Below are 26,531 nucleotides of genomic sequence, written 5' to 3' on the forward strand. Positions count from 1 at the left end.
CAGTATTGCTGTCCTGGTCAGGTGGTCGGTAATATATCCCTACTGCTAATTTCTTGTTATTGGAGCATAGAATTTCTATCCATAGCTATTCTATGGAACATGTTGATTCACTTAATATTTTTATTTCATTTGATTCTACATTATCTTTCACATACAGTGCCACTCCGCCACCCACCCGGCCTGCTCTATCCTTTCTATATATTTTATATCCCGGTATGATTGTGTCCCACAGATTTTCCTCATTCCACCAGGTTTCAGTGATGCCTATTATGTCAATCTCCTCATTTAATACGAGGTACTCTAGTTCACCCATCTTATTAGTCAGACTCCTAGCATTTGTGTACAAGCACTTTAAAAATTTGCCACTGGTTATTTGTCTGCCCTTCCCTGATGCATTGGATTCCTTTCTATGCGGTTGTTTGTCAGCTCTGGCCAACGGTTTGCCCTCTCCCCTCCTCTCTTTCCGACTACAGCTTAGAGAATCTCTATCAACGGATTCTCCTCTAAGAGAAGTCTCTCTCCGATTTACGTGCATCTCCGCACCAATCGGCTTTCCCCCATCTCAGTTTAAAAACTGCTCTACGGCCTTATTAATGTTTAGTGCCAGCAGTCTGGTTCCACCCTGGTTTAGGTGGAGCCCATCCTTCCTGTATAGGCTCCCCCTCTCCCAAAAGTGTCCCCAGTTCCTAATAAATCTAAACCCCTCTTCCCTACACCATCGTCTCATCCACGCATTGAGACTCTGAAGCTCTGCCTGCCTATCTGGCCCTGCGCGTGGAACTGGAAGCATTGCCGAGAAGGCCACCATAGAGGTCCTGGATTTCAGTCTCTTTCCTAGCAGCCTAAATTTGGCCTCCAGGACATCTCTCCTACCCTTCCCTATGTCATTGGTACCTACATGTACCACGACCACCGGCTCCTCCCCAGCACTACACATAAGTCTATCTAGATGCCTCGAGAGATCTGCAACCTTCGCACCAGGTAGGCAAGTGACCATACGGTTCTCCCGGTCATCACAAACCCAACTAACTATGTTTCTAATGATCGAATCACCCACTACTAACACCTGCCTCTTCCTAGCTGGCATTCCCTCCCTATCAGAGGTCTCCTCAGTGCAAGAGGATACCGCAACATCCTCTGGGAGGAGGGTCCCAACTACGGGATGGTTTCCCTCTGCTCCCATTAAATGCTCTGTTCCCTTGAGATTTTCATCCTCCTTAAGAACACTGGGGCTCTCAGACTGGAGGTGGGACAGTACTACAGTGTCCCGGAAAGTCTCATCAACATAGCTCTCTAGCTCCCTTAGCTCCTCCAGTTCAGCCACCCTGTCCTCCAAAGCCCGAACTCAGTCTCTGAGGGTCAGGAGCTCCTTGCAACGGGTGCACACATACGCCACCCGCCCACAGGGCAGGTAATCATACATGTTACACTCGATGCAATAAACAGGATAGCCCCCACTCTGCTGCTGGGCTTCTGTCTCCATGTTTGTAATGAATAAGTTTAAGTACAAACTGGGATTCTTTTTAAACTTCTGGAGTATAGATTATTCTAAGAGTTAGGTTTTAAAGAAGGACACAAGTCACTCGTGCCCTCTAAACTCCCTCTCCAAACTCTCCTGTTACCTGTTCCTGGTTGCGCTCTCCCTGGTCGCTGAGTCACAGGCTTATATAGCTCTGGTAGCCCCTCCCCCTGACTGAGGCTCAGCCAATTAACAGAGGCTTCTAGATTTCAAACCTTTTAGAAGCTCCTTCAAACAAACAAACCAACCAACCAACCAAACAAACCAAACAGACAAACACAAGCTCAGCACACTGCAAATAACTCCCCCACACACAAACACACACTCCAGACAGCCACTTACCACAAGGGTCCCGTTTTTACTCCTCTTTTAGCTGGAGAACTCCCTCTCCAAACTCTCCTGTTACCTCTCCCTGGTCGCTGAGTCACAGGCTTATATAGCTCTGGTAGCCCCTCCCCCTGACTGAGGCTCAGTCAATTAACAGAGGCTTCTAGATTTCAAACCTTTTAGAAGCTCCTTCAAACAAACAAACAAACCAAACAAACAAACACAAGCTCAGCACACTGCAAATAACTCCCCCACACACAAACACACACTCCAGACAGCCACTTACCATAAGGGTCCCGTTTTTCTCCTCTTTTACCTGGAGAACTCCCTCTCCAAACTCTCCTGTTACCTGTTCCTGGTCGTGCTCCAATTGAGCTGGACACAATACTCCAATTGAGGCCTAATCAGCATGGAAATCACTTCAAGTCAGGAGACTGCTGCAGCATAGACTGCATCTTTACTTCCAGCAACTGTGGCCAGATTCACTGCTGATGTAATTGATTTAAATGGAGCTATGCTAGTTGGGTTTTAATGGACTTATGCTGATCTACACCATCTGAAGACTGGGCCTATAACTTGATGCAAATCATGTTTTAGGCAAGAGTGCATTTTTAGTTAATCAACGAATATCTCTTATTCAGATATACTTACCCACCTATCTTACTCCCCGCCTATCTATAAGAGGTGCTAATAAAATGGATATTTACTATGCAATGGAATTTTCTGTGGCAATGAAATTCACATTATTCTCCAGACAGTATCTAGAATAGGAAATACTGCAAACGCCTTGGCAAGTGTTACTAGTGTGGGTGTACTCATCTTCCCAACAGTACTGCATGCGCACAACTCCATTCACTTCGATGCAAGATCAAACTGCAGAGTATTCAGAGTCCTAATTTTAATAGCACCACTGTATACACACTTTTGAACAACATAAAAAAATGCATATCTTAAAATCAATGCATGTGTGTGTGTGTGAGAGAGAGAGAGAGAGAGAGCATTTGTGAGAGAGAGAGAGAATAATTGTTATCTTCCAACATGCATGAATTTTCTTCCTAGTTCAGTAATTCAAACAATGTGCTCATAAAATATTCTTTTCGTATCTCTCTTAGTATTCATAGTGTGCTCATGTAGTCTAAAAACAATTTAAATTGAACAAAAACTAGGGCTGCTTTTACTGATTCTGATATTGGATTCTTTCTTCTCTCTCCCTCTCCCCTCCATGAATACACAGTGAGTCAATCTCGTATATCTTGATGGTTGAATAAGCTCTTTGATTTTTGAATTATTTTGAGATTAACTGAATTTGAAATGTGTGCTGCATGCAGTGTCTTGCTGGCACAAAGAGATGAGCTTTCTTATTGGCAGAAAAGTTGCAGAACTACATTTTTCATTATTACTCTGTATTGCTGAACGTGTGTTCCTGTCAGGCTGCTGGCTGCCATTATCGTGAGGGAACACCAGGTTGAAAAGTTCAATTTACAATATTCTCTCCTGACCTGCTTGAACTCCAAGGAGAGTAGCAGAGTGCTTCCTTCCAGCACGAATAAAAGCACATCATTTTTATATACAGGTAAATAAAAAATGCACATTATTTTAGTTTGTTTGAGCTGCGTAATGCCAGGAATGCATAAAACTTGCCAGCAATCAATGACATTATCAGTGTATCTGATGACAATTTTACAGAGACCATTGCTAGAGTTGACTGCAGGGCAGAGGGTCTCAAAACTGTACTCCACTGGTTGTCTGAGGACCAGCAACTTGTGGTCTTTGAAGAGCAGCTGCTCCTATCATTGCTCACTATTGCATTATAACATAGAAGGAAATATATTATCTTCCTAATGTTATTTTTCCATAAAACATCCGCTGTCATTGCCATTGGGGTGTTGTGTGATTGCACTAATTTGTTGTGTGGATTCTGCTAGCTGGAGCTAAAAGTTCTGCAGTGCCCTTTGACAAAACAGTACTCTCTCACAGCGCACTACAGAATGTTTAGAGTGCAGCTTGAGGGTCCATACAGACCTTAGAGCATTGTGGATTTATACTCTAGTTAGCCACATACTGACTCATAGACAAAAGTTTATGAACACAGAAGAGAGGAGAGGTGAGTGTGACTATTGGTTTTGGGTAGCAGTTTTCGATCCATTTATTACATGTAACATTACAAACATTGATCCCCTTTTTTCCCATGAAATACTCTGTTTCTCTTGCAATGTACTTTGTTCATAAGTATATACCAAAGAGTTTGGATGAATCATTTGCAAACTATGGCTTCTTCCCAATTAATCCTCTACTCGCTTTTGGTTATTTATTATTCATGGTTGGTAGCTGGTCACTTACGTCAAACGGTGCAAACCCAGAAGAAAGGAAATAGTTGAATGTTGTATCATGGCCGAAGAAGTTCTAGAAGAGAAACAGGAAGACCATAAAATAGGTCTAGGAGATACCAGCAATTATATTAGTATTCATGTCATGCTTCAAAAAATCCTGAAGCCTTGGGTGAGGGGGAAATAAAGGCTGGCTACTAACAGTCAGTGAAACCGATGCCAAATTCAGAGAGTGAAACTCACAGAAAAGTTTGGGTTATGGCAGTTCATGTTCAAGTTAAGGTAAATTCACAATGACATTTTCATTGAATACATTAATATACTTTTCATTTCTCCCTTTAATCCCTTTCAGCATTGTCTGTCTCTCCTTGCGTCCCCATACACTTTATTCTGTTCTCTTGAATGATTAACCTACTCCACCTATACATCCCTTGCTGTCCCTGATCCCTTCCTCTTGGTGTATTCCTCTCCCCCTCCCCCCCATCACCACCACCACCACCACGCTACCCCTATCCCCAATTTCTTTCTTCCCATTTTGTTCCTTTTCTCCCTCTGTTCTTCTCTTCCCTGTTTCCGCCTGCCTCCTTGGGTGTGTCTAGACTACATGCCTCCTTTGACGGAGGCATGTAGATTAGCCAGATCGGAAGAGGGAAATGAAGCCGCGATTAAAATAATCGCGGCTTCATTTAAATTTAAATGGCTGCCCCGATCTGCCGATCAGCTGTTTGTCGGCAGATCGGGGCAGTCTGGACGCGATGCGCCGACAAAGAAGCCTTTCTTCATCGGCACAGGTAAACCTGGTTTCACGAGGCTTACCTGTGCCGATGAAGAAAGGCTTCTTTGTCGGCGCATCGCGTCCAGACTGCCCCGATCTGCCGACAAACAGCTGATCGGCAGATCGGGGCAGCCATTTAAATTTAAATGAAGCCGCGATTATTTTAATCGCGGCTTCATTTCCCTCTTCCGATCTGGCTAATCTACATGCCTCCGTCGAAGGAGGCATGTAGTCTAGACACACCCCTTCTGGCTCAGACTCCTAGTGCATCCTAAGCCAACTCAGCTGTCATTTATTATTTAGATTGCAGTATGACTGGTGCTTTTGAAAGAAGGAGAAAGGCGAAGGTGTTGCCCCCAAAATTGCTGGACTATGTAATTCCCAGAAAATCTAGAGCAGCAGAGTGAAGGCAGCATTGTTAGCATCACATTTCAGCAGTATCTGCCATGGCTGATATAATTGAAATAAATTATGAATCCCACATTGCCACACTAACAAAAAGCAATAAAGCACAATATTTATGAAGAAACATCTTATAACATCAGACAGTTATATTATTCTAGTGCAGGCCTCTTCATCTCATATTATATTCAACACTGATTGTGAAAATAAAGCAAAGATTTGCACTGTTATCATGCCAAAGTAGGTCCCATGTGTAGCCTTTAAAAGGTAATTCAAGATTCACTCTGGAAGGCAGCATGGAGCAACATTCCTATTCAGATCTTGAATCAACTCTGGCATTCACTGAAAAAAAAAAAGACTACAATAATGAGCCATATTTTGCAATCATTATTCCACAAGTTAAATTATAATACAAGGTTGGACCTCCCTGGTTTGGCACCCTCAGGACCTCACTGGGCCAGGACACGGGAGTTTGCTGGATGGAGGTAGGGAGCAGCCTCTCCTAGGGCTCCTCTCCCCAGCCTTGTAGGTTCTGGCAGCCCCATCAGCCCTACTGACTCTGCAGCCCAGCGAGCTACAGCAGCCCTGCTGGCTCCACAGTCCCACTGGCTTCATTGCACCACCAGCTGCAGGCTCTACTGTCCCGCAAGCTCCAGCAGCCATGCTGGCTTTGCTGCACTGCAGGCTCCAGAGCCCCATGGGCTCTGATACCAGCTTTACTGCCCCACAGATTCTGCTACCCCACCAGCAGCTGAGCTCCGTTGCCCCGCTGGCTGGCCATCTCTGCTCCAAGCCACCAGCATCTGTGGTCCTACCAGACCAGAGAGTCCCAGACCACAGAGGTTCAACTGTAATTCCATTTATCTCCGTGGTTTTATTTTGGATTGAGATCAGCATGACTGAGATAAAAATCCAACCAACTGGTTTTAAAAAGAGATATAAACGCTAGAAGAAATTAGCAAAAACCAGGAACAATATTTCTGTCCCTCCATTGTGTAAGAAATTGTTTTCTGGAGGTGAAACATGCCAGATACAAACAAATGTCAAACTTCAATGCTTGATTAAAAGATAATGATCTAAAATGTATGGCTATCTATTTTAGACCATAAGGATAAAAAAAAAAGCCCTTGCAAGCACACATGCAACTATCATGACTTCACCGGTTGGAGCAGGCACATAGATGTGTATTTGAGGGCTGAATTAGACAATATCCCAAATTTTGGGTGCCTTGCATTTTTATCTGTCTTCTGAAGGTGTCTGGCTGGCACTTCAAGGTTTCTCATACTAGACATCTAGAACAACCGTGTTATCATTAAGAGACTAAATATATTTGCTATATCAGATTCAGACTATGTCTACACTATAGCCACTTGTGCAAAAAATATGCAAATGAGGCAAAGCATGGAATATTGCTGTGCCTCATTTGCATAATGAATGAGGCTCTGTGTTTATGCAAGAGGCTTTTTTGCAAAAAGGAGCCTGTAGACCGCAAAATCACCCTCTTGTGCAAGAGCCGTTCTTCCTAAAAAAGTGGACCAATGGCTCTTGCGCAAACATGGAGCCTCATTAATTATGCAAATGAGATGCAGCAATATTCCATGCTTTGCCTCATTTGCATATTTTTAATGCAAAATGGAAGCAGTGTAGACGTAGCTTCAGGGATTCAGTGTATAAATGTATACAATAGACTGAGATGGTATATACAGCCTGTGTTTAGAATTTTACTTTTATTTTGTTCTAAGTTCAAAAAGAATATTTTTCAAACATTTCTTTTCTCTATGTTTTTGCTTTCAATGCAGACAGTAATTTAATATAGATGCGGTGGCAGATGAGGCTGCTGCTTCAGGGCCCTAGGCTGAGGTGCAGAGGAGTGGGTGGGCTTGTACCTCCCCTCCCGCCATCCAGCCTTCATGGGTGGCAGCTTCCCCTCTACCTAGCAAGAGCTGGGCTCTTCACTAGCTCTTTGCTGCTCTTCCTCCAGCCAAGCTCAGTGACTTTGTGCTCACCCCACCCTGAACCAGGGCCTGAACTGAACTGTTCCCTGCTCTGACTACAACCAGGCTGAGCCCAGTGACTCTGAAGTTGACCCGCTGCACACCAGAGCATGGGATAGTGACTGCTAGCAGTGAGACAGGTTGGCACCCTCTGACCCAGAGCAGAATTGAGACCCTGCTCCAATCGACAATGGGGAAAATGGCTGGTTTTGTAACGCCCCAACAAAAAACCATATATTATGCAGGTCACTTTCCAGTGTCTGTTGCATGCAATCATGCGGTAATGCTGCCAGCATCTGTTATACAGATAAAGAGGAGATGCTACCTACACTCCTTACGGAGAGGGAAGATGAATGTAGTACAGCCCTTGTCCACAGGGCTATACTGGCCTTTTCCCAAACTCCCGAGTGCTGGTTTGTTAGTTCTGAAAACCCCAGGGAACATAAGCAGAGTCAGTTAAATAGAACTGGATTAAACATGGATTGGGTTATAACTGGGTTCAGTGGCTTAATCACCTGTGTTTTTATTAAAGGAAAGCTGCAAGCTATTTTTATTGCTGCCTTAGAGGCCTAGAAAAAGTTTCAGTTTACCAGAACCAGAAGCCTATTACAAAGTACCATTTTCACATCCCTAGAAATGTTCCAAAGTCTCCATTGACATAGTGGGGGCCACCTCCACCGAAAATGCTAAAAGGAAAAACAGCTTGATGAGCTTTACCAAGATGGAAACATCACAGCCTCAAATAGACACACAAGGAACAGTTGGGAATCTCCACTGGATGTTTTTGGTAAGTTTTTGCCAGTGTTTGTTTAGTATAAAAAAAATACCCATAACAAAATGCAGAACTTGCTTTAAAAGGGGTATTTTTGGCCCAGCTCTCATCTTGCTGTCTTGAACATCTCATCAGTGGGCACTGTGACTGCTCCTGGCATATTTAAATGGTATATAATGAGGGCATTTTAAAGAAATAAATTAGTGTTATATCATGCTATTTTGCATTGAACAAAGTAGGGCAAAACCAGTTCTAACTCAGGCTGGCCTCTTCCAGTTTATAGTCCTGTCCTCTATTTCTTTTGCCCTGAACAAGTCTTTAAAAACCCAAGCAGGTTGTTGAATACACTTTCCAGCACTCTGCCTTTAATAGATTGCATCAGTTATTATCCTTGCCTTCCTCTGAGAATGGGAACATCGTGTGTGCCATTTCACACTCCACTGACAGCCACCATTATGAGAATACTTCCTCGCTTTATTTTTTTTTTTTTTGGCTTTGTTTTTGTTCTTCTTTCTGAAGCCAGAGACATTGTCAAAGAATGATATTTGTGAAACTCTGGCCTCACACACTGTGAAAATATTTTGACCCATGAAATGCCCTGTGATGTGACAGGCTTGTTAGTGGCCCTGAGTGTTAATAGAACTAGAAAAATGTAAGAATTTTCATTAAAAATTTTAAAATCCTAAAATACTCAGCTGGGCTCGTGGCTTGTAACTTGCTAGGAACAAACTCAGCCCAGGGTCAGTGATGTTTTCTAGCACTTGCAAACTTTTCAAAAAGCCCTGAACAAGATTCTGAGTGAACCTGAGCAGATTTATGAAGCCATTTAAACCTCATGGGTTTCTGTGCAAAATCAGGTGAAACTCAATGGTTTTCTTGGAGCTTCACTCGCAGTTTTGGGATTGTTTTGAACACAACACACAAACCAAAACACCCTTAAGCCCAAGCAAGCAGTCACTTGAAGTCCCACTTTTGGGGGATGGGAGGATCAGATAATAGACAGCACCATGTACTGGCATCCCTCTTGCTTTCTTGAGCAGCAGATCAAGTAAGGGAGAGAAATAATTCATTTCCCTCCTACTAACTACTCCTACTAACTACTCTTAGGACCACTTTTTAAAGTATACTCTTCAAAGTAACACTGATTTCCTCCATTGTTGCAATCTGTCTTTTTCTTCTTTTCACTTGTCTATAATAGATCACATTGTATCTAAAGAACACACCAGACATTTCAGCTACTTCCCATATGTCTTGCTCCCAGCTGGCCAGCTCTTCTGTGTTATAATGGGCTCTTCTTCCCAACTGAAGTGACTTCAGATTAGGTTTCTCATTAAATGTCCCCAGTCTTCAAAAACTCCATCTGCCACTCAGCAGATGCCTATAACCAGAGATATTCTCCTGGTCCCATTACTTCTCTCTTTACACAGAATAAAACTAGAGCAGAAACATTCCTGATGGCCCTTTTCCCACTTCTGTCAAAGCTCTACATTTCGCATGTAATCAATCCACTTCTTCCAACCTGTTATCAGTGATTTATTGACTTTGTGTCTGTTCCTAATATCATGTCCTATTCCTAAGAAAGAAAAGGAACCTGATGAAATTAGGAAGTAAGCTGTAAACCTCTGTTACCTATATTACTGAATTAGCATATAACAGGCTCAGCTAGTCTTCTTTCATTAAAAAGCATCCTAAGGCAATGTCCATGACATTCAGTGACCAATTCAAAACAAAGCCAGGACAATCTACAATATTGAAAATACACATGGCTTGTAAATACAAATAACAGATTTATAAATATAACTATCTGCATGTGCCAATCAATCATTTAGTCATCCATAAACTACTCTTTGTACACACAGTTGATATGTACTCACAAAATTACAGGTGTCAAATTCCACATATAATTGTAGAAGCCATTTTCAGGTCCACTAAGAAAGTAGATCCTCAATATCTCATCCCAACATTGTATCAAGAGATTACATTCCCATACCAAATTTGGGTTTTCCCTCCTAATTAACATGCCATCCAGTCCTTAAAACCTGGTCCGTGTCATCAGCTGTTAATTGAAAACCTCCATCTGTGACTGTTCCATAGTGATTGAGTTTAGATTGCTCATCAAAACCTGGGAGGGGGATATTTTAACTGACAGAACTGCAAATGCAACCTATAATCTGAAAATTAAATCGTTCTATCATTTAGAGTAAACTCTAGCAATGAAGTTATGACCGGTAATAAAGAATCAGTACTTACTTAACTAGCATTTTCTATTGTGCATGAAGCAGAACAGAATCAACCTCACGCCCTGGTAGCTGTGGTATTTGCCAGACTCAGATAATGCTCATGAAAAATTGTTTGTCGGCAAAGTTTAAAGATACTTCTTGATGAGAAACACAAAGCCTGATCCAAAATCCATTTAAATCAGTGAAAAGACAATGATATTTGGAATAGCTGCAAAACATAGTTGAATAAAAAGGTGACATTCTACATCTGAATGGCCACACGAGTCAATATCAGATTCTGTATAAAATTAAACTCCAACCATCTACTTCTTACAAATATTTTAAAGGAAATTAACAAAATGGTTTAAATAATTCAGCATCACTTTAGGCCAATGTCAAGATTCTTTATTTGTTTATAAATAGAAACATGCAGTATATGCTCATGTGTCTGCCAAGAAAGAATATTATCTTGTTCCAAGACAGTTCTGCTTTCTCTAGATAGTGTAATTATTTCATCCTTGCAAAGATAAGTTTTCCAAATTAACTTTTACTGAGTCTCACTTTTTTCCTTCCTTTTTAAGTCTTATCACCTTTTGAATTACTAAGTTTGTTTATAACAGCTTCTCTGCAGTGAATGTTTACCATCAAACATCTGTTATAAGATCTATGCAAGCTTGAGGGCATGAGCTATGTGATTACACCATTCTTGATTCCTCACTTCCAGTCCTTTCAGCAGTGAAACAGTCTTTCAGCCAAGTATATTGTAATCTCTGGGCATTTTTTGCAAATATAATTGCTATTTCCTAAGCCTGACCTGCAATTCAGGATACAAACTGCCATCCTTCCATTTTCATCAGATCAGCAGTAAGCACTGGCAAACTGCAGCTGTGTAGTCAGCAATTTGAAGTTTGTTCACCTATACATGTTTCCCACCCACAGAACTACCATTATTCCCTGGAGCAGATATGCTAATACAGACAAACTCGATCACTAACATTTAGGATGCAATGAGGTGTAGAGAGAAAGTAGTATGATAATAAAAAGCCAAAGAATCAAGACCGTTAAAAATCTGTAGTTGCTATGAAATATTAGAAGTTGTGTAATACTAAACCCATAGTCTCCATGCAATCTTCTCTTGCCATTTTTCATTTCCTTTCCCACTTGTCTTCTCCCCAAGAGCTCATCCTTCCAAACCAGAATTGGCCTGAGCAACCATGTCAAATGGTCTGCACCGTAAATTCCCTTCTTTACATTTCACCTGCAGATAAGCCCAAGCTGTAAGGTTTGGGCCCATATCCTAACTACCTTCCATCTTGCATTTACATTTCTGTTATGCAGAGGCATTTTGATCAAGGCAGCCAAAAAAAAACCCATTACTTATCTGTCTTCCTGGGTCTACTGTCATGGATGAGCCAAAAAGGCTCTGCTCAGAGATCTGCCCTTTTCTACTACAGGTTGAACCTCTGTAGTCTGGCACTCTCTGATCCAGCAAAATCCATGATCTAGCATGGGTTTTAGTTGGCTGGATGTCCACTTACCACAAGTGTGGCCAAGTTTCGAGGTCCCATAAAGTTTGTTTACAGTCACCAGTCCTGGTTCTCAGTGTTCTGCGCTGTTGTTTAGCTCTAATTTACCCCTAAATATCATCTATGAACCCAGTAAGCAGTGGAAGTGTTAGTAATGCTGCTAGACAATATTGACCTCCTGTGGTTCAGCAAATTCTCTGGTTCAGCTAAATAGTGCCCCACTCTGAGCTGTCCTTGGTTCTACCAACCAGCCACTCCTGACCTTCTCCCTTCCAAGTCTAGGCTACAACTGAGATTCCTCTAGTCCTTCAGCTTCTTATATAGTCCTTCCTGGCTCCTGATTGGCTGTCTTCCTCCTAACCACTCTAGCCACCCAGAGGACTTCTCCGTGGCCCTTTTGGCCTTAGGGCCTAGCCCTGTTAACTCATGCTTCCCTACAAAATTTAACTTGAGCTGCTATCGTGAGTTGTCCATGTCTTTACTCTTGCTTAAACTCCAGTTAGCTAAAATATCTTTCTTTGCAGTACAGACATAGCTTTCAACAATATGTTACGCTCCAGGCCTATAAATGACAATGTGTGCATGGACCCCAAACCTGTACAGACCACTACTGAAGTCAATGAGGTTCCCCCAAATGAGTTGCTTTGTAGGATGAGGGTGTTAGTGAAAAAAAGGAAACCTGGGATGAAGTAGGGGGTGAGAAGAGCTGAGGGAGGAGAGAATGAAATGAACAGGAAACACCAAGTTCTGGTAAATAGTGATACAAAAGTGCCACCTATATTCACAGTGGAGGACAGCACTTAATGGTAATGGATGCTTTAACACTCCTGTGTGATCAGTCCATGCTTTAGAGCATTATGATGGTTGAACATGCCTTGAATACTCTGCTAAGGGAGGAGAATCAGGAGTGTTTCATAAATTAAATCAAATGCATTATGTGATCACATTTATTTTTATCTGTGTCTACAGCACTTGGATTTTCTTTATCACTTTAAAGAGAGAGAATACAGCTATGCCCTGCCAGCTCATCAATTTGTCAAGTTTAGATTTTGAAATCTGTATATAGCCATATAAAATTTACACCCACTGAGCATATTTTTATACCCACATAAAAATTTATTTCAGCAGTGTTTTGCCAATATGTCATCTGTAAAAGTTTTGTTTAGACATTTATATATATTAGATGTAGTGGGCTAAGGGCTTTTGTACTGAGAAGCTGCTCATCTCAGTTATAGCAGGCAGTCGCTCTGCATCACTTGTGCACATGTTGGAAAGATGGGCATATCTTCAGGTCAGAGGCTCAACAGAACTATTTAATGTGGGCTAGATTTTGATTCTGACTACACACCCACACAAAAGAATGGGAGTGGAGTAGCTGCCTAGGCCTAGAATAGCCCAACTAGAGTCATATGGAGAGTAACTCACTTGTTTGCTTACTTCAGCCCTGGAGCAGATGGGCTAGAGATAGGGAATTCCTCCCCTATTCACTGTCCAGAATAGCAAGTGGGAAGAAGTTGAGTCACATTGTCTACCAGGACTATACTGAGGTTGCTGTCACTTGTGCACTTGCTCAGGACTATGCTTGAGGTCAGATGAAGGAAGGCTCTCCACTAAGGCCTGCGAGGAGGCAGAATGGGGCTGGGAAATTAGCTCCATGCTGCGCTTATGCCAAGGTGAAATTCCACACAATCTGTCACAGCCCCTTTGTGGTCCCTATATATCACTTATCCAGGACCAGAATCTAGCTCTGTTCCTCTCACACAGGCATCACTTGGCAGCAAAGTAAAAACATCTCACAAGCAAATACAATAAAATTCAACAGTCAATAGATGACAGAGGAGAGGTGGTTGGTTTGGGGCTGGTTTCTGGAGGCGTGGAAGTGTCTAGAAATGGTAGCTATTGATTTCTCACTTGCAGGCAGAACAGAGAAGATCACTTCCTGGGGGGTTTTATTATTACTTTGCTAGAAAATAATAACACAGAAGAGCCTATTTTCTTCTTAAGCTAAGTACCTGTCACATCCTACTTGGCTCTTCTCATTCCCCTCTAGTTTGGATTTGATTATTAGGAGATAACTTATGAAAAGCAATTTTAAAGGCTGTATGTTCATTTTTCCAAATGTTTCTTTTAATGGGGTCTGCACATTCTACGGTGGCCTGGCTTTGTATTAAATAAATATAAATAGGCTGTCTGTGATACATCTTCAGTGATCAGCTGACACCAATCTGATTACATGATCCATAAAAAAAGCTTTTATGCTTCCTGCAAACCAAGTCTTTCCTTTCCATTGCTATTGTGGAACTTTATATGGCTTGTGCCTGCTTGCTATTGTCAAGGCTGTAATTTCAGTAGGTAAGTCAGCAACACTGCAAGTCAGTGAAAATGGCATTCATATTAGATTGTCTTAATCTCCATATATGCACACATATACGCACAAGTGAATTTAGGGCCAGATTTAGACAGGTACTTCAGCACCTAAAGATGTGGATAGGTGCCTAATGGGATTTCCAGAAGCGCCAAAGCAGCATAGGTGCTGAACTCCCATAGAAACTTAGACATCTATCAGCATCTTTTGGCATCTAAATCTCTCTAAATCTGTCCGCACCACACACCCCAGTGCTTTTGAAAGGTACTAGCCTGACACACTTGGAGAACAAAACCCTCTCTTGATGCCCAGAATATGAACACCGCCTGCTCTATTACGGCAGAGCTGTAGAGAATTTAATAGAGAATGAGGATGATAGTAAATTCTCATCTTCGTTTCACAGCTAAGAGTCACCTTCTCATACGTGCCTTTTAAGAGGGCACTGGCAGGGCTACAATTAGAGCTGTCCATTTTTTCTCTTTCCTGTTAGTGGGGAGCACACTGGCAGGTCAAGCTGTCACTGTCTTTCAGTGTGAGAGGATAAGCTTTGGAAATACACAAGAATTCCGCTCTTCTGACATTACCGATAGAATTCTTGTATAACTCAATCCCATGTGAACAGACTGCTGTGCAGACAGACCCAGGGGAGAGAGGCAACAGCATGTATGTTTGCACCTGCCAACCAAAGAAACCACAACCCTGGACATGGGTCACATAGGACAGGGCATTACACTGCTATACACAAATGGGAGGATAGGGCATTACACTGTGTTCATGGTATGCTAGGCTGTACACAAATGAGAGGGTAAAACTAGCCTCCCCCTGCAGGTATTAAGTTTTTTCTGTAGCCTAAGGCCAGGGCAGGAGGGTCAGGAGGGGGGGTAGAGGGAAGGTGGAACCATGGCCTGCCCTATCCACCAGCTAGCAGAGCTAGTATAGGAAGAAAAGTCCATGTGGTGTATGCTCTGAGTGAGAGGGAATTCTGGGAGGCACTAGTGGGGCAGTGCCTCTAAGGAACAATCCAGAGCCTCAACTGAGGGGAAAAGTTCTGTGGAACTAGGGAGGAAACCCCAAAGCTTAAGTACTTATCTGTCCTCCAGCATCAAAGCAACTCAACTCATAATTATCAGAAGATTTATCCACAACTTCCCAGCAAGGAAGGACAGGGCTATTATCCCCATTTTACACTTACAGAACATACAGAGAAACTGAGTGATTTACCCAAAGTCACAAAGGATACCCGTGGCAGAGAATTATTTGAACTCCAGTCTCCAGATTCCTTGGCCACCCACAAAGACACCAGATCAACCTTCTACATTTTCCACTATACTAAAAGAGAAAGGGTATATCTACACTGCTACCCTACTTCGAACTAGGGTGGCTAATGTAGGCATTCGAAGTTGCAAATGAAGCCCGGGATTTAAATATCCCAGGCTTCATTTGCATCTTGCCGGGCGCTGTCATTTTTAAATCCCTGTTAGTACGGGCTCCGTGCCCGTGGCTACACGCGGCACAGAGTAGGTAGTTAGAATTAGGCTCTCTAATTTGAACTACCGGTACACCTCGTTCCGGGCACCTCGTTCCGGGCCCACCCTGCTCCACTGGGTCCCAACCCAGGGCTGTGTGAGCAGCAGAGTGGACTACCACTCTCTCAGCAGGGAATCAAGCTGAAACACAATGAAAGTACCTGGGTGGGAGAGGGTCACTTCCTACTAGTTCTGGTGGGGTGTCATCCCAAGTAGCTGCTAGGTCTCCTGGCTCTCCCTGGAACTCCACTGGGGCTGAGTAGCAGCGCCTCCTGGCATCTCCATTCCCTCCATCTGGAACACAGGCTGTTGCAGCTCTGGAGCTCTCTCTGGAGGTCTTTCCCCTTCGCTGGCCAGCCCAGACTGAGATGTTCTCTGGCCTTTTATACTCTTCCAGCAATTGGAGAATGCCCAGTCTGGTTGAAGGGGTGGGACTTCCTCTTCCCACAGGGTTTTTAACCCTCCTTTTCTAGTGCGGGGTATGCACACCTGTCATAAAAGGGCCTGCATCCTATCTATGCCAAACCAGTCCCAGCCCTAGACATAGCTCCCCTTAACCAAATCCAAACTCTCTCCTTCCACTTTGCAGATACTAGAAAGGATTGTGTGTCTACCCTCCCCTTCTCTTGCACATCCACACAGGAGGCAAGTATAATATTTCCTGGAATGATTAGCTGAACAGATGCTGTGACAGGATACAAATATAGTCAAATGGAAACACAAGAAGAAATTCATGATCAAAATTCAATTCTGTTCTCCATGAATTTATCTTGCAGGTGTGGGTAGCAGAATTCCTTCCCCACCGCTGGCCTAGAATGTCCGTGTTCTTTGGCAATCTATACACAGACTACACTGAGGCAGGGGCGGCCAATGGGGGGATGCCAATTGCACCGTCCACCTGGGGCGCCAGCTGCCGCAGCCAGCCTCAGACCACTCCTGCACAGAGGAGAGAGTTGGCGGACTACTTACTGCTTATGGCTCCAGGACCACATGTCTGGGATACAAGTAGAAGGGGGATGGATATGTGTTTCATTAATTTATCAAAATGTGGGCTAAGACTGGGGCCCAAAAGCAAACTTTAATGCCCACATCAGTGGACATTATTCATTAAAGGATTTTCAAATTCCAGAGTCTAAGGATCAAGTGCAAAACTTTGGATATGCACATGTAGAATAGCTAAATAGGTATCTGTCTGTTGTTAGAGTTGTGCACATCAATGGATATTCCATGTGCAAAATTACAGGAGCTTTGTAGGTGACAAAGTTGAAGCCCTATTAATTGGGCTCTAACGTGATACTGTAGGTCCCAATTCTGATCTCATCTACAGTGATGTAAGTCAAGAGTAACTCCAGTAAAATTAACTGAATTACACTACATTTAAACCATTGTAAGGGAGAACTGAATCAGGCCTGATATTTTCAATTGGTCTGTTCAATGTACTGGAATTATCTACTTAAAACACTGAGAAATTTTCAGCTTATTTCCATCAGATGCCACAGCACAGTACTGTTCTGACTGTACATTTCTGTGAGCTTTTACCAGTATGAAATTCACGTCTTTTCTTTGTAATAAGTTTTCACAGCCTGCAACGCAGCCTTCACTATACAAATAATAATTGACTTCTGAAAGAGGAGGTATAAACACTGCATTGTGTGATTTGCAAGGCACTTTGCTAAATTTTTCTTTTGTGTAGAAAATTCTTAAGGTGAGCACTGATGAAAAGGAAGCATAAGGGCTCTGTGTTATTAAGAATTAAGATTTAGGACACAGACTGCATGTGCAGGATGTCACAAGAATACAAAATTACACTTGAGTAAGAGTAAATATAGGTTTGATTCTGCTCTTGAATACAATGGGGCCAAGCTGGAGTTATCCCACTCATTTCAATAGAGTTACTTTGAATTTGCGCCTTTGTAGATGTGGATAGAATTTGCACAAATATATAAGAAGGTTTACATGCAATAACTTCACAGACTAGCACACTTTTCACATCCAATACATTTTCAATCTGCATTTCAGAAGGCTACATGCAACTCTGGATGTAGTTTATAAGATGTTTCCTAGACTAGAACAAATCAATACATTCGGAAGCTTCAGAATCCACAATAGGCAAAAGCTATGGACAAATAAACTTGCTGATTAACACTGAGATGCAGCGCAATGAACAATATTGTTCAAGACTACATGCCCAGATTTTGGCATATGTACTATGGGGTTGGGATTTAAAAGGAGCCTTCAGGAGCTCAGCATTGAAATCCCACTGTGAAAGTCTATGTGCATTAGCCTGTAATTCCCTTCGCCTCCTTTTAGAAATTCCAAACTTAGTGACTGACTTTTGGCACACAGTAAAACCTAGATGTAGGTGCACAAATTGGCTTTCCATTTATCACTGGCTTTTCACAATGATACTTTCCTACTCTCCCAACACACACAGAAAACTCAAAACAACTGCATACAAAATTTATAACTAAAGAACTAACCCCGTCATTAATTGCAAATAACACCCTTCCCATTGCTGTCTCAGCAAGCTCAGGCCTGTATTTTGGCTTAATTTGTTGCTACTGTGGTCACACCAGTGATTAATCATTTTCAAATCCCAAAGAGCTGAAATTCTGTGTATTGTGAATATGGTGAGTTCTCTGGGTCAGATTCATAGTTGGCATCGCTCCTTTGACTTTAATGTATCTGTATTGGTTTACACCATATATTGGTCTAGCTGAGAATCTGGCCCTTTTAGTTTGATTTGAATTTGTTCCTTCCAGTCAAGAAGGAAACAAAGCCTGAGTTTATATTTATATTGCAGTATCTCTAACATCCAATGCAACAATCATAAATGGTTAAGGCAACTGATCACTAGACATTCTTGCTTCATAAAATAAAAACCCAAAGAGATTTAAATTCTAGTGAGACGACTGTTAAAGAAAGGAGTGCATTATGAATGCCATGGGTGTCTAGCTCTGGCTCCAATGTACACAGTTTCATTTGTTCCATTGCCATAGGAGTCTACTACAGGCCACCTAGCCAGGTGGAAGAGGTGGATGAGGCCTTTTTTAAACAATTAACAAAACTATCCAAAGCCCAAGATTTGGTGGTGATGGGGGACTTCAACTATCCAGACATATGTTGGGAAACTAACACAGCGGGGCACAGGCTATCCAATAAGTTTCTGGACTGCATTGGAGACAACTTTCTGTTTCAGAAGGTTGAAAAAGCTACCAGAGGAGAAGCTGTTCTGGATTTGGTTTTAACAAATAGGGAGGAACTAGTTGAGAACTTGAAAGTGGAAGACAGTATAGGGGACAGTGATCATGAAATAATAGAGTTCATGATCTTAAGGAAAGGTAGAAGGGAGACCAGCACAATTGAGGTAATGGATTTCAGGAAGGCAGATTTTGATACGCTCAGAGAACTTGTAGGTAAGGTCCCATGGGAAGCAAGACTGAAGGGAAAAACAACTGAGGAGAGTTGGAAATATTTCAAAGGGACGTTGTTAAGGGCCCAAAAGCAAACAATTCCGCTGTGTAGGAAAGATAGAAAATATGGCAAAAGACCAGCTTGGCTTAACAAGGAGATCTTGCATGATCTCAAAATAAAAAAGGAGTCATATAAAAAATGGAAACTAGGACAAATAACAAAGGATGAATATAGGCAAGCAACACGGGAATGCAGGCTCAAGATTAGAAAGGCAAAGGCGCAAAATGAGATCAAACTAGCTACAGGCATAAAGGGAAACAAGAAGACCTTTTATAAATACATTAAAAGCAAGAGGAAGACCAAGGACAGGGTAGGCCCACTGCTTAGTGAGGAGGGAGAAGCAGTAACAGGAAACTTGGAAATGGCAGAGATGCTCAATTACTTCTTTGTTTCAGTCTTCACCGAGAAGTCTGGAGGTGTGCCTAACGTAGTGAATACAAGCAGAGAGAGGGTAAGTTTAGAAGATAGGATACACAAAGAACAAGTTAAAAACCACTTAGGAAAGTTCGATGTCAGCAAGTCACCAGGTCCTGATGAAATGCATCCCAGGATACTCAAGGAGCTGATAGAGGAGGTATCTGAGCCTTTAGCTATGATTTTTGAAAAATCATGGCAGACAGGGGAGATTCCAGAAGACTGGAAAAGGGCAAATATTGTGCCCATCTATAAAAAGGGGAATAAGAACAACCCAGGAAACTACAGACCGGTCAGTTTAACGTCTGTCCCAGGGAAGATAATGGAGCAGGTAATTAAGGAAATCATATGCAAACACTTGGAAGGTAATAAAGTGATAGGGAATAGCCAGCATGGGTTTGTGAAGAACAAGTCATGCCAAACTAATCTGATAGCTTTCTTTGATAGGATAACGAGCCTTGTGGATAAGGGAGAAGCGGTGGATGTCATATACCTAGACTTTAGTAAGGCATTTGATACAGTCTCGCATGATATTCTTATTGATAAACTTGGCAAATATAACTTAGATAGGGCCACGATAAGGTGGGTGCATAATTGGCTGGATAACCGTAGTCAGAGAGTTGTTGTTAACGGTGCTAAATCCTGCTGGAAAGGGATAACAAGTGGAGTTCCGCAAGGGTCTGTTTTGGGACCCGTACTGTTCAATATCTTCATCAATGATGTAGATATTGGGATAGAAAGTATGCTTATTAAGTTTGCAGATGATACCAAACTGGGTGGGGTTGCAACTTCTTTGGAGGATAGGGACATAATTCAAAATGACCTTAGCAAGTTAGAGAAATGGTCAGAGGTAAACAGGATGAGGTTTAATAAGGAGAAATGCAGAGTGCTCCACTTAGGAAGGAACAATCAGTTCCATACATACAAGATGGGAAGCGACAGTCTAGGAAGGAGCATGGCGGAAAGGGATCTAGGGGTCATAGTGGACCACAAGTTGAATATGAGTCAACAGTGTGATGCTGTTGCAAAAAAAACAAATATGATTCTAGGTTGTATCAACAGGTGTGTTGTAAGCAAAACTCGTGAAGTCATTCTGCCACTCTACTCTGCACTAGTTAGGCCTCAGCTGGAGTACTGTGTCCAGTTCTGGGTGCCACATTTCAAGAAAGATGTGGAGAAATTGGAAAGGGTACAGAGAAGAGCGACAAGAATGATTAAAGGTTTAGAGAACATGACCTATGAAGCCAGGCTTCATGAACTGGGCTTGTTTAGTTTGGAAAAAAGAAGATTAAGGGGGGACATGATAGCGGTTTTCAAATATCTAAAAGGGTGTCACAAGGAGGAAGGAGAAAATTTGTTCCTCTTGGTTTCTGAGGACAGGACAAGGAGTAATGGGCTTAAAGTGCAGCAGGGGAGGTTTAGACTGGACATTAGGAAAAAATTCCTAACTGTCAGGGTGGTCAAATATTGGAATAAATTGCCAAGGGAGGTGGTGGAATCTCCCTCTCTGGAGATATTTAAGAACAGGTTAGATAGACATCTGTCAGGGATGGTGTAGACGGAGCTTGGTCCTGCCTTGAGGGCGGGGGGCTGGACTCGATGACCTCTTGAGGTCCCTTCCAGTCCTATTATTCTATGATTCTATAGCCCAAGAATGCCAGACAATGACAATTAAAATAATCTTAATACCAAGTAAAAATTTGTTGATGTTATTATCATGCAGCAACAAGGCTGTTCTCCATAAATGGGATGCCCTTGATACTGAGTTATAGTGCAAAAGGACAGATGTGATGGAATGTGTGCAGTGCCTTGGTTACAAGGGGACATATGTCCACTACCATTCCCTTTGCTGAACCTTCATTTCTGGAGATAAGCAAAAATGAGTGGAATAGCCTTTTTGTACAAATACCAATCTTGTACTAATAGCATTCTTATACAACAAGCTTGGGGAAATCTCATTCTACTGATATTGAGTTTGAGTTATTGTATGTTAAAGGAGAAATCATTTAAATATGTAACTTAATTGCAAAAAAAATATTTTTGCCAGGTGTATTTTAGCATGATGAGTAAAGATGCAATAGATATAACAAATATTCTAGTAGGAAAAATAGATCAATGTTTTGTTACCTTTCACATCTTGTCAAGCTGAAATTTGCTTTGTTAAATTCATTTCCTTTAACAAGAGCCAATTTTGGAGGACTTCACTGTGTATTTTCAGAATCTGATTTGCTGTGCAAAAACTACTCATTTAACAGAGCTATTCCTTTAACAGGAGTTCCCTTAGTTGACTCCATGAAATTATTATTTACACCACTGAGCAGCAGCAGAGGTTGGGGAAAGATGCATAAAGAGGCAAGGTGAATATAAAAAAAGACACAATCAGCCAATTTTGCTGCATAAATATTTTTCAAAACTCAAATGTCTTTTTTTAATGTAAACTGTGCACAGAGGAAAGCATAAAACTTCAGTGATACAGGCCTTAAATGTTACTTCTACAGGGAGTTCCAGCAATTTTCTGGTAACAGACTGAGCAGTGGGGTTAATGTAAAATACAGAGCTCATGGCAACATTTTTGTAAGGGAAAATATAAGTGAACCAAATGTATGAGCCCAGTTGCTTTTTAAAGGTGAAATAAATGGTGCTTCATAACTGACATTACATTTCCCTTTCTAAGCTAATTGCTATTGTTGTCTATATCACCATCACCAAGCAGTTCCTTTTTCTGACAGCAATAAGCTCTAATATCAATGTCAGGTTGATATTACTTTTGATACCAGGTTTAGAAAATAAATGTGACTCATTCTTCAGCAAGGTCTAATCAATACCTTGGAAATTTGTATTCAACAAACATCCTCACTTTGCTTCTAAACAAATAATTTCATCATAAGCTGGTTCTCAGTAAAACTACAATAAGTTTTCACAATATATTACAGGAGCTATGGCTATTCAGTTCCAAATAATGGCTCCTTTGCTACACAAGTAAATTGAAATTGATTTGTTTCAGCCTTCTATGATAGAACATACAAAGACTGCTTACAACAAGCCTATTGACTTCTCCAAACAGTACTCAACTTTGCTTCCTCAAGGACTCATGGCAGAATTTTTTAAATCATCCCCCGCTACACTGTAACCTTTTGAGAGCCAAAACTCCATTTAAATGTCAGCTTCCAGAAATAATATCTATAAAAAAGAAATTAGAGACTAACTTCAAACTTTGCTTTATTTTGGAACAGAGTATCTAGTGTTTGATATAAGGAAAAATAAGAGAATTAAACACAAGACAGATAAATTAAATTGCTAAAGAAAAGATTTGTAGATCCAGATCCTCACAGATAGCTGGGTGTCTAAATACCTTGGAGACTCTGGGTCTTACTGAACACATTATAAAACAACAATTGACTCAAACTCCCAATTTTATACTAGAGAAATCTGGCATACTAGTTACAGAGTGGTACCCAGAGCATATTGTATCTCCATACAAAGCTGTTCTGGACAGAGTACAGGATTTTTCCATTGCAATGTATACCTCATAGTTTCTTTTTTCTACAAACAAGAATATTTTCAAACAAAAAGATTAGGGACATTATTAGCATAGTAGGAACATTAACACAAAGAGAGACAGACATTGTCCACTGTATTTGGACAACCTGGAAATAAAAATCAACCTTTAATCCCATCTTTTTTTACTCCTCCCTTCTCATTTAAGTCTAATTAGTTACTTTATCCTGTGCATACAATAATGCAACCAAATAAAATCACTTTTGTGCCTGACTTTGTCAGTCTCTTTTATATTTCAAGAATCCTTATAAAGAAAAATCTTACCGAATAGCTTATATCTGAATGCCCTCCAGACTGATGCCTGACCTTGCGTGTGTGGGTGTGGGTTGTTTTTGGTGTGTGTGGTTTTTTTTTTTCAAATAGCTTATGGGCACCAATTTGTTCCAGTCTTTTTGGATTTTTATATAACTTTAAATAGGTATATCTACATTGCAATTAAAACTCCACAACTGGCCCATGCCAGCTGAGTAGAACAAGCTAACACGCTGTTAGAGATAGCCCTCCAGGGAATCATCTGACCAGGAAAAGAATACTGCCTCATTAGCTGATGCACAGTGGTCTGTGCTCAGCCCTGTCCTAAGACTACCTGACTTATATACACATTCTGTCTCCCTCTTTCTAACACTTTGTACAGAAGAAGACGAAAACATTTAAAAAATGATGAGGGAAAGGCAGGAAAGAAAACAAATCACTGAAGAGGGAGGTAAAGGAAAGAGTTTGAGAATCTTGTCACTAGGTCATGAATGGGATGGGTGTAAAGGGATGCTGAGACTTTTGACTTCTTAAGCAATATGGCCACTCTGCAAGCAGGATTTGGATCAGTGGTATTTGGACCTCTCTGCATTGTGCTCCATTAGCTGGCAATTAAGAGCAACATGCCACATAACGCTCTCTTTGGGTATGTCTAGACTGCAAGGCTATTTTGGGATACCAGAGGTATCCCAAAATGGCTACCCCACGTCCAAGGAATGCGTCCACTATTTCAAAATAATTTTTGAAATAACGGACATGCTATTTTGGCATCCCTGTAAATGTCGTTCCACAAGGAATAAGGGATGTCTCAAAATGGTGCTTTATTTCGAAATTTGGCACCATGTAGACATGCCAAATTTCGAAATAGCCCACTTTGAAATTAAATTGAAATAAGATGCGTGTCTTATTTCGATTTTAGAGTGAAGTCTAGACGTACCTTTCAGGACACCTTGGGCCTTTTGGTACCTTTGACAGAGTGACCTCCTTGTAATGAAGGATTTGGTCTCTGCCCTTTTGGCATCATACCCAGTTGGCACCGTAGTCTGTGTGGTAACTTTGTAATTAGGGTCCATGTGACAATTCAACTCAACACAGGGTTGTGAGCTCAAACCTGCAATGAAGTGAGTATTCTCAATCCCTATTAACAATTTAGTGGCCATTCGGGCCTGACAGAATCTACAGGATCAGATCCATTGACCACGATGTCTCTTACTATGCTGGATAGATGTTTTCAGCGATATGTCGTATAGATTGGTACTACTGTGCCAGAAACTGGCTCTGAAAGATTAACCAGTACTTTATGGGTAGGTGAAGATGCACCGAAGGCATCACAGGTCACTTTCATCTGTATCAAGCCTTCCCTCTCTCTGCTTTACTTAGGCATTTAAATCATAGTACTAGAACATCCCAGCTGGGGTTCAAACATAGTTGTTATGGTGTAAAGATGCTAGAATCAAGTGTTAGTATTTTAAGGTTACATTCAGGTTTTAATTCTTAGTGCCTCAAAACACTATGCATGGAAACTGCTTTGGAATATATATTTAAACATGAAGATGAACTTTTGGCTTCATTGAAATCAATGGCAAACTCCCATTTGCTGCAACTGATGTAGGATTTCACTTGTGTACATCATTTTAAAGTCAAATTATTTTTTAAATTGAATTTTGACATAATAAAATTTGAGGTTCCATTCCAATTAGTACTTTCTTTCATCCTAGAGCTATGCTGGGCCTTATCCTTTATGGTCATAATACTGACAGCAACTGTTGACCCAAGGTCAAATAACTATTGCATAGTTAAATGTTGTCTTCAGTTTTTGTGCTTTTCTGACTACTGATCCACTGGAGGTCATTCCAGGTATTTCACCCCTCACAAACACAGTTTTCCTGTCACCACTTCAGGTGAATTAAAGTTTTTTTCCCTTTTCATTCCAAATGCACCTCTCTGTTCTAATATTTCTCTCTTTCCTCAGGTTTCACAAAAATAAACAGTCATTTGCTTTGCAAAAATGAACTCTCAGATATTTAAAATTACTTCTTTTACACTAGAGCCTAACTTGGATTCTCTCTTTTCTCATTTATTTCTCAGCTGCTTCATGTAAAGAAGAAGTCTCCTTTATGACTGGAACCACTCTCGTACTTTTAAGAGAGAGGAATACATTTGATTAAAAACTGGTGGTGATGGTGCCATGCAGGTTTACTATTTTTTGTGTTGAATAAAACTGATGTGCAAAGATAGCAGCAGGCCTTTTGCAAAGACAAAAGAAGACACTTCATGGGCAGAAACAGACATCTTTTGCTTTTGAGAGTCAACATAATGTTTTGCTGATTGATCTGAGAGTGCCAATTCTCGTGCAAATACAAGGTCCTGGTCCTAGGCCTGAGTTTTCAAAAGTGACAGGGATGTTTACTTCCTTTTCTTAATAATTCTGAAAGGAGCTAGAAAGTGGGTGCCAATGTCTGAAAATCAGTCCACATTTAAAGTGTCTCATGTTAGATCCCCCAAATCACTAATCAGTCACTTTTGAAAATTTAAGGGTCACTCAGGGTTAAGGCCTGTATTTCTTTCATCCCAACTCTTCATTTACAAATCACTGTTCCACCTAGCCTCTTCAGGAATGATTCAGCTATTAATGTCTAGGGCAGCCTCCAATGAGAGCTGAAGCTTAAGGATTCCTGTGGAAAGACCTAAGAGAAAACATAAGGCTGAGCCCAATTTTTCATCAGAAAACTTCAAGACTTGCCTTTTTAGCAAAGGTTTCCAACAATAACCAAAGGATAAAAATGAAGGGCAAAAATCCTGATTCACTTGACGCCAGTCACAAAACTTCATTGACTTCAATAGGGGTGAGATTTCACCTAAGTAATCACAACAAGAGAGAAACAACGTAATAGTAAAATAAGAGGGAGGAGGACAATAAGCAAATCTACTGAATGTAGGAACCAAGTATACAACAGACATCTCTGGGCATCTTAATGACTGTATTTGCTAGTAAATTAGTACACTGACGGGTCCCTTAGGAACACCATAAAAAGATACATTTACTTCACATGATTTTTGTCTCTCTTGGTACATCAAGAT

The 26,531-nt window shown here is 41.3% G+C and overlaps 1 long non-coding RNA gene across 1 annotated transcript; it reads left to right on the forward strand.

Annotated features, from left to right (window-relative positions):
* The first annotated feature begins 3,284 nt into the window (after positions 1 to 3,284).
* LOC142831293 (uncharacterized) lies at positions 3,285 to 26,531 on the forward strand. Its single transcript, XR_012907009.2, has 3 exons — positions 3,285 to 3,419; positions 7,979 to 8,131; positions 25,539 to 26,531. It is a non-coding gene; the product is annotated as an uncharacterized LOC142831293 (long non-coding RNA).

Source organism: Pelodiscus sinensis, chromosome 13, assembly GCF_052426305.1.
Source record: "Pelodiscus sinensis isolate ZL-2025 chromosome 13, ASM5242630v1, whole genome shotgun sequence".
Classification (NCBI taxonomy): Eukaryota; Metazoa; Chordata; order Testudines; family Trionychidae; genus Pelodiscus; species Pelodiscus sinensis.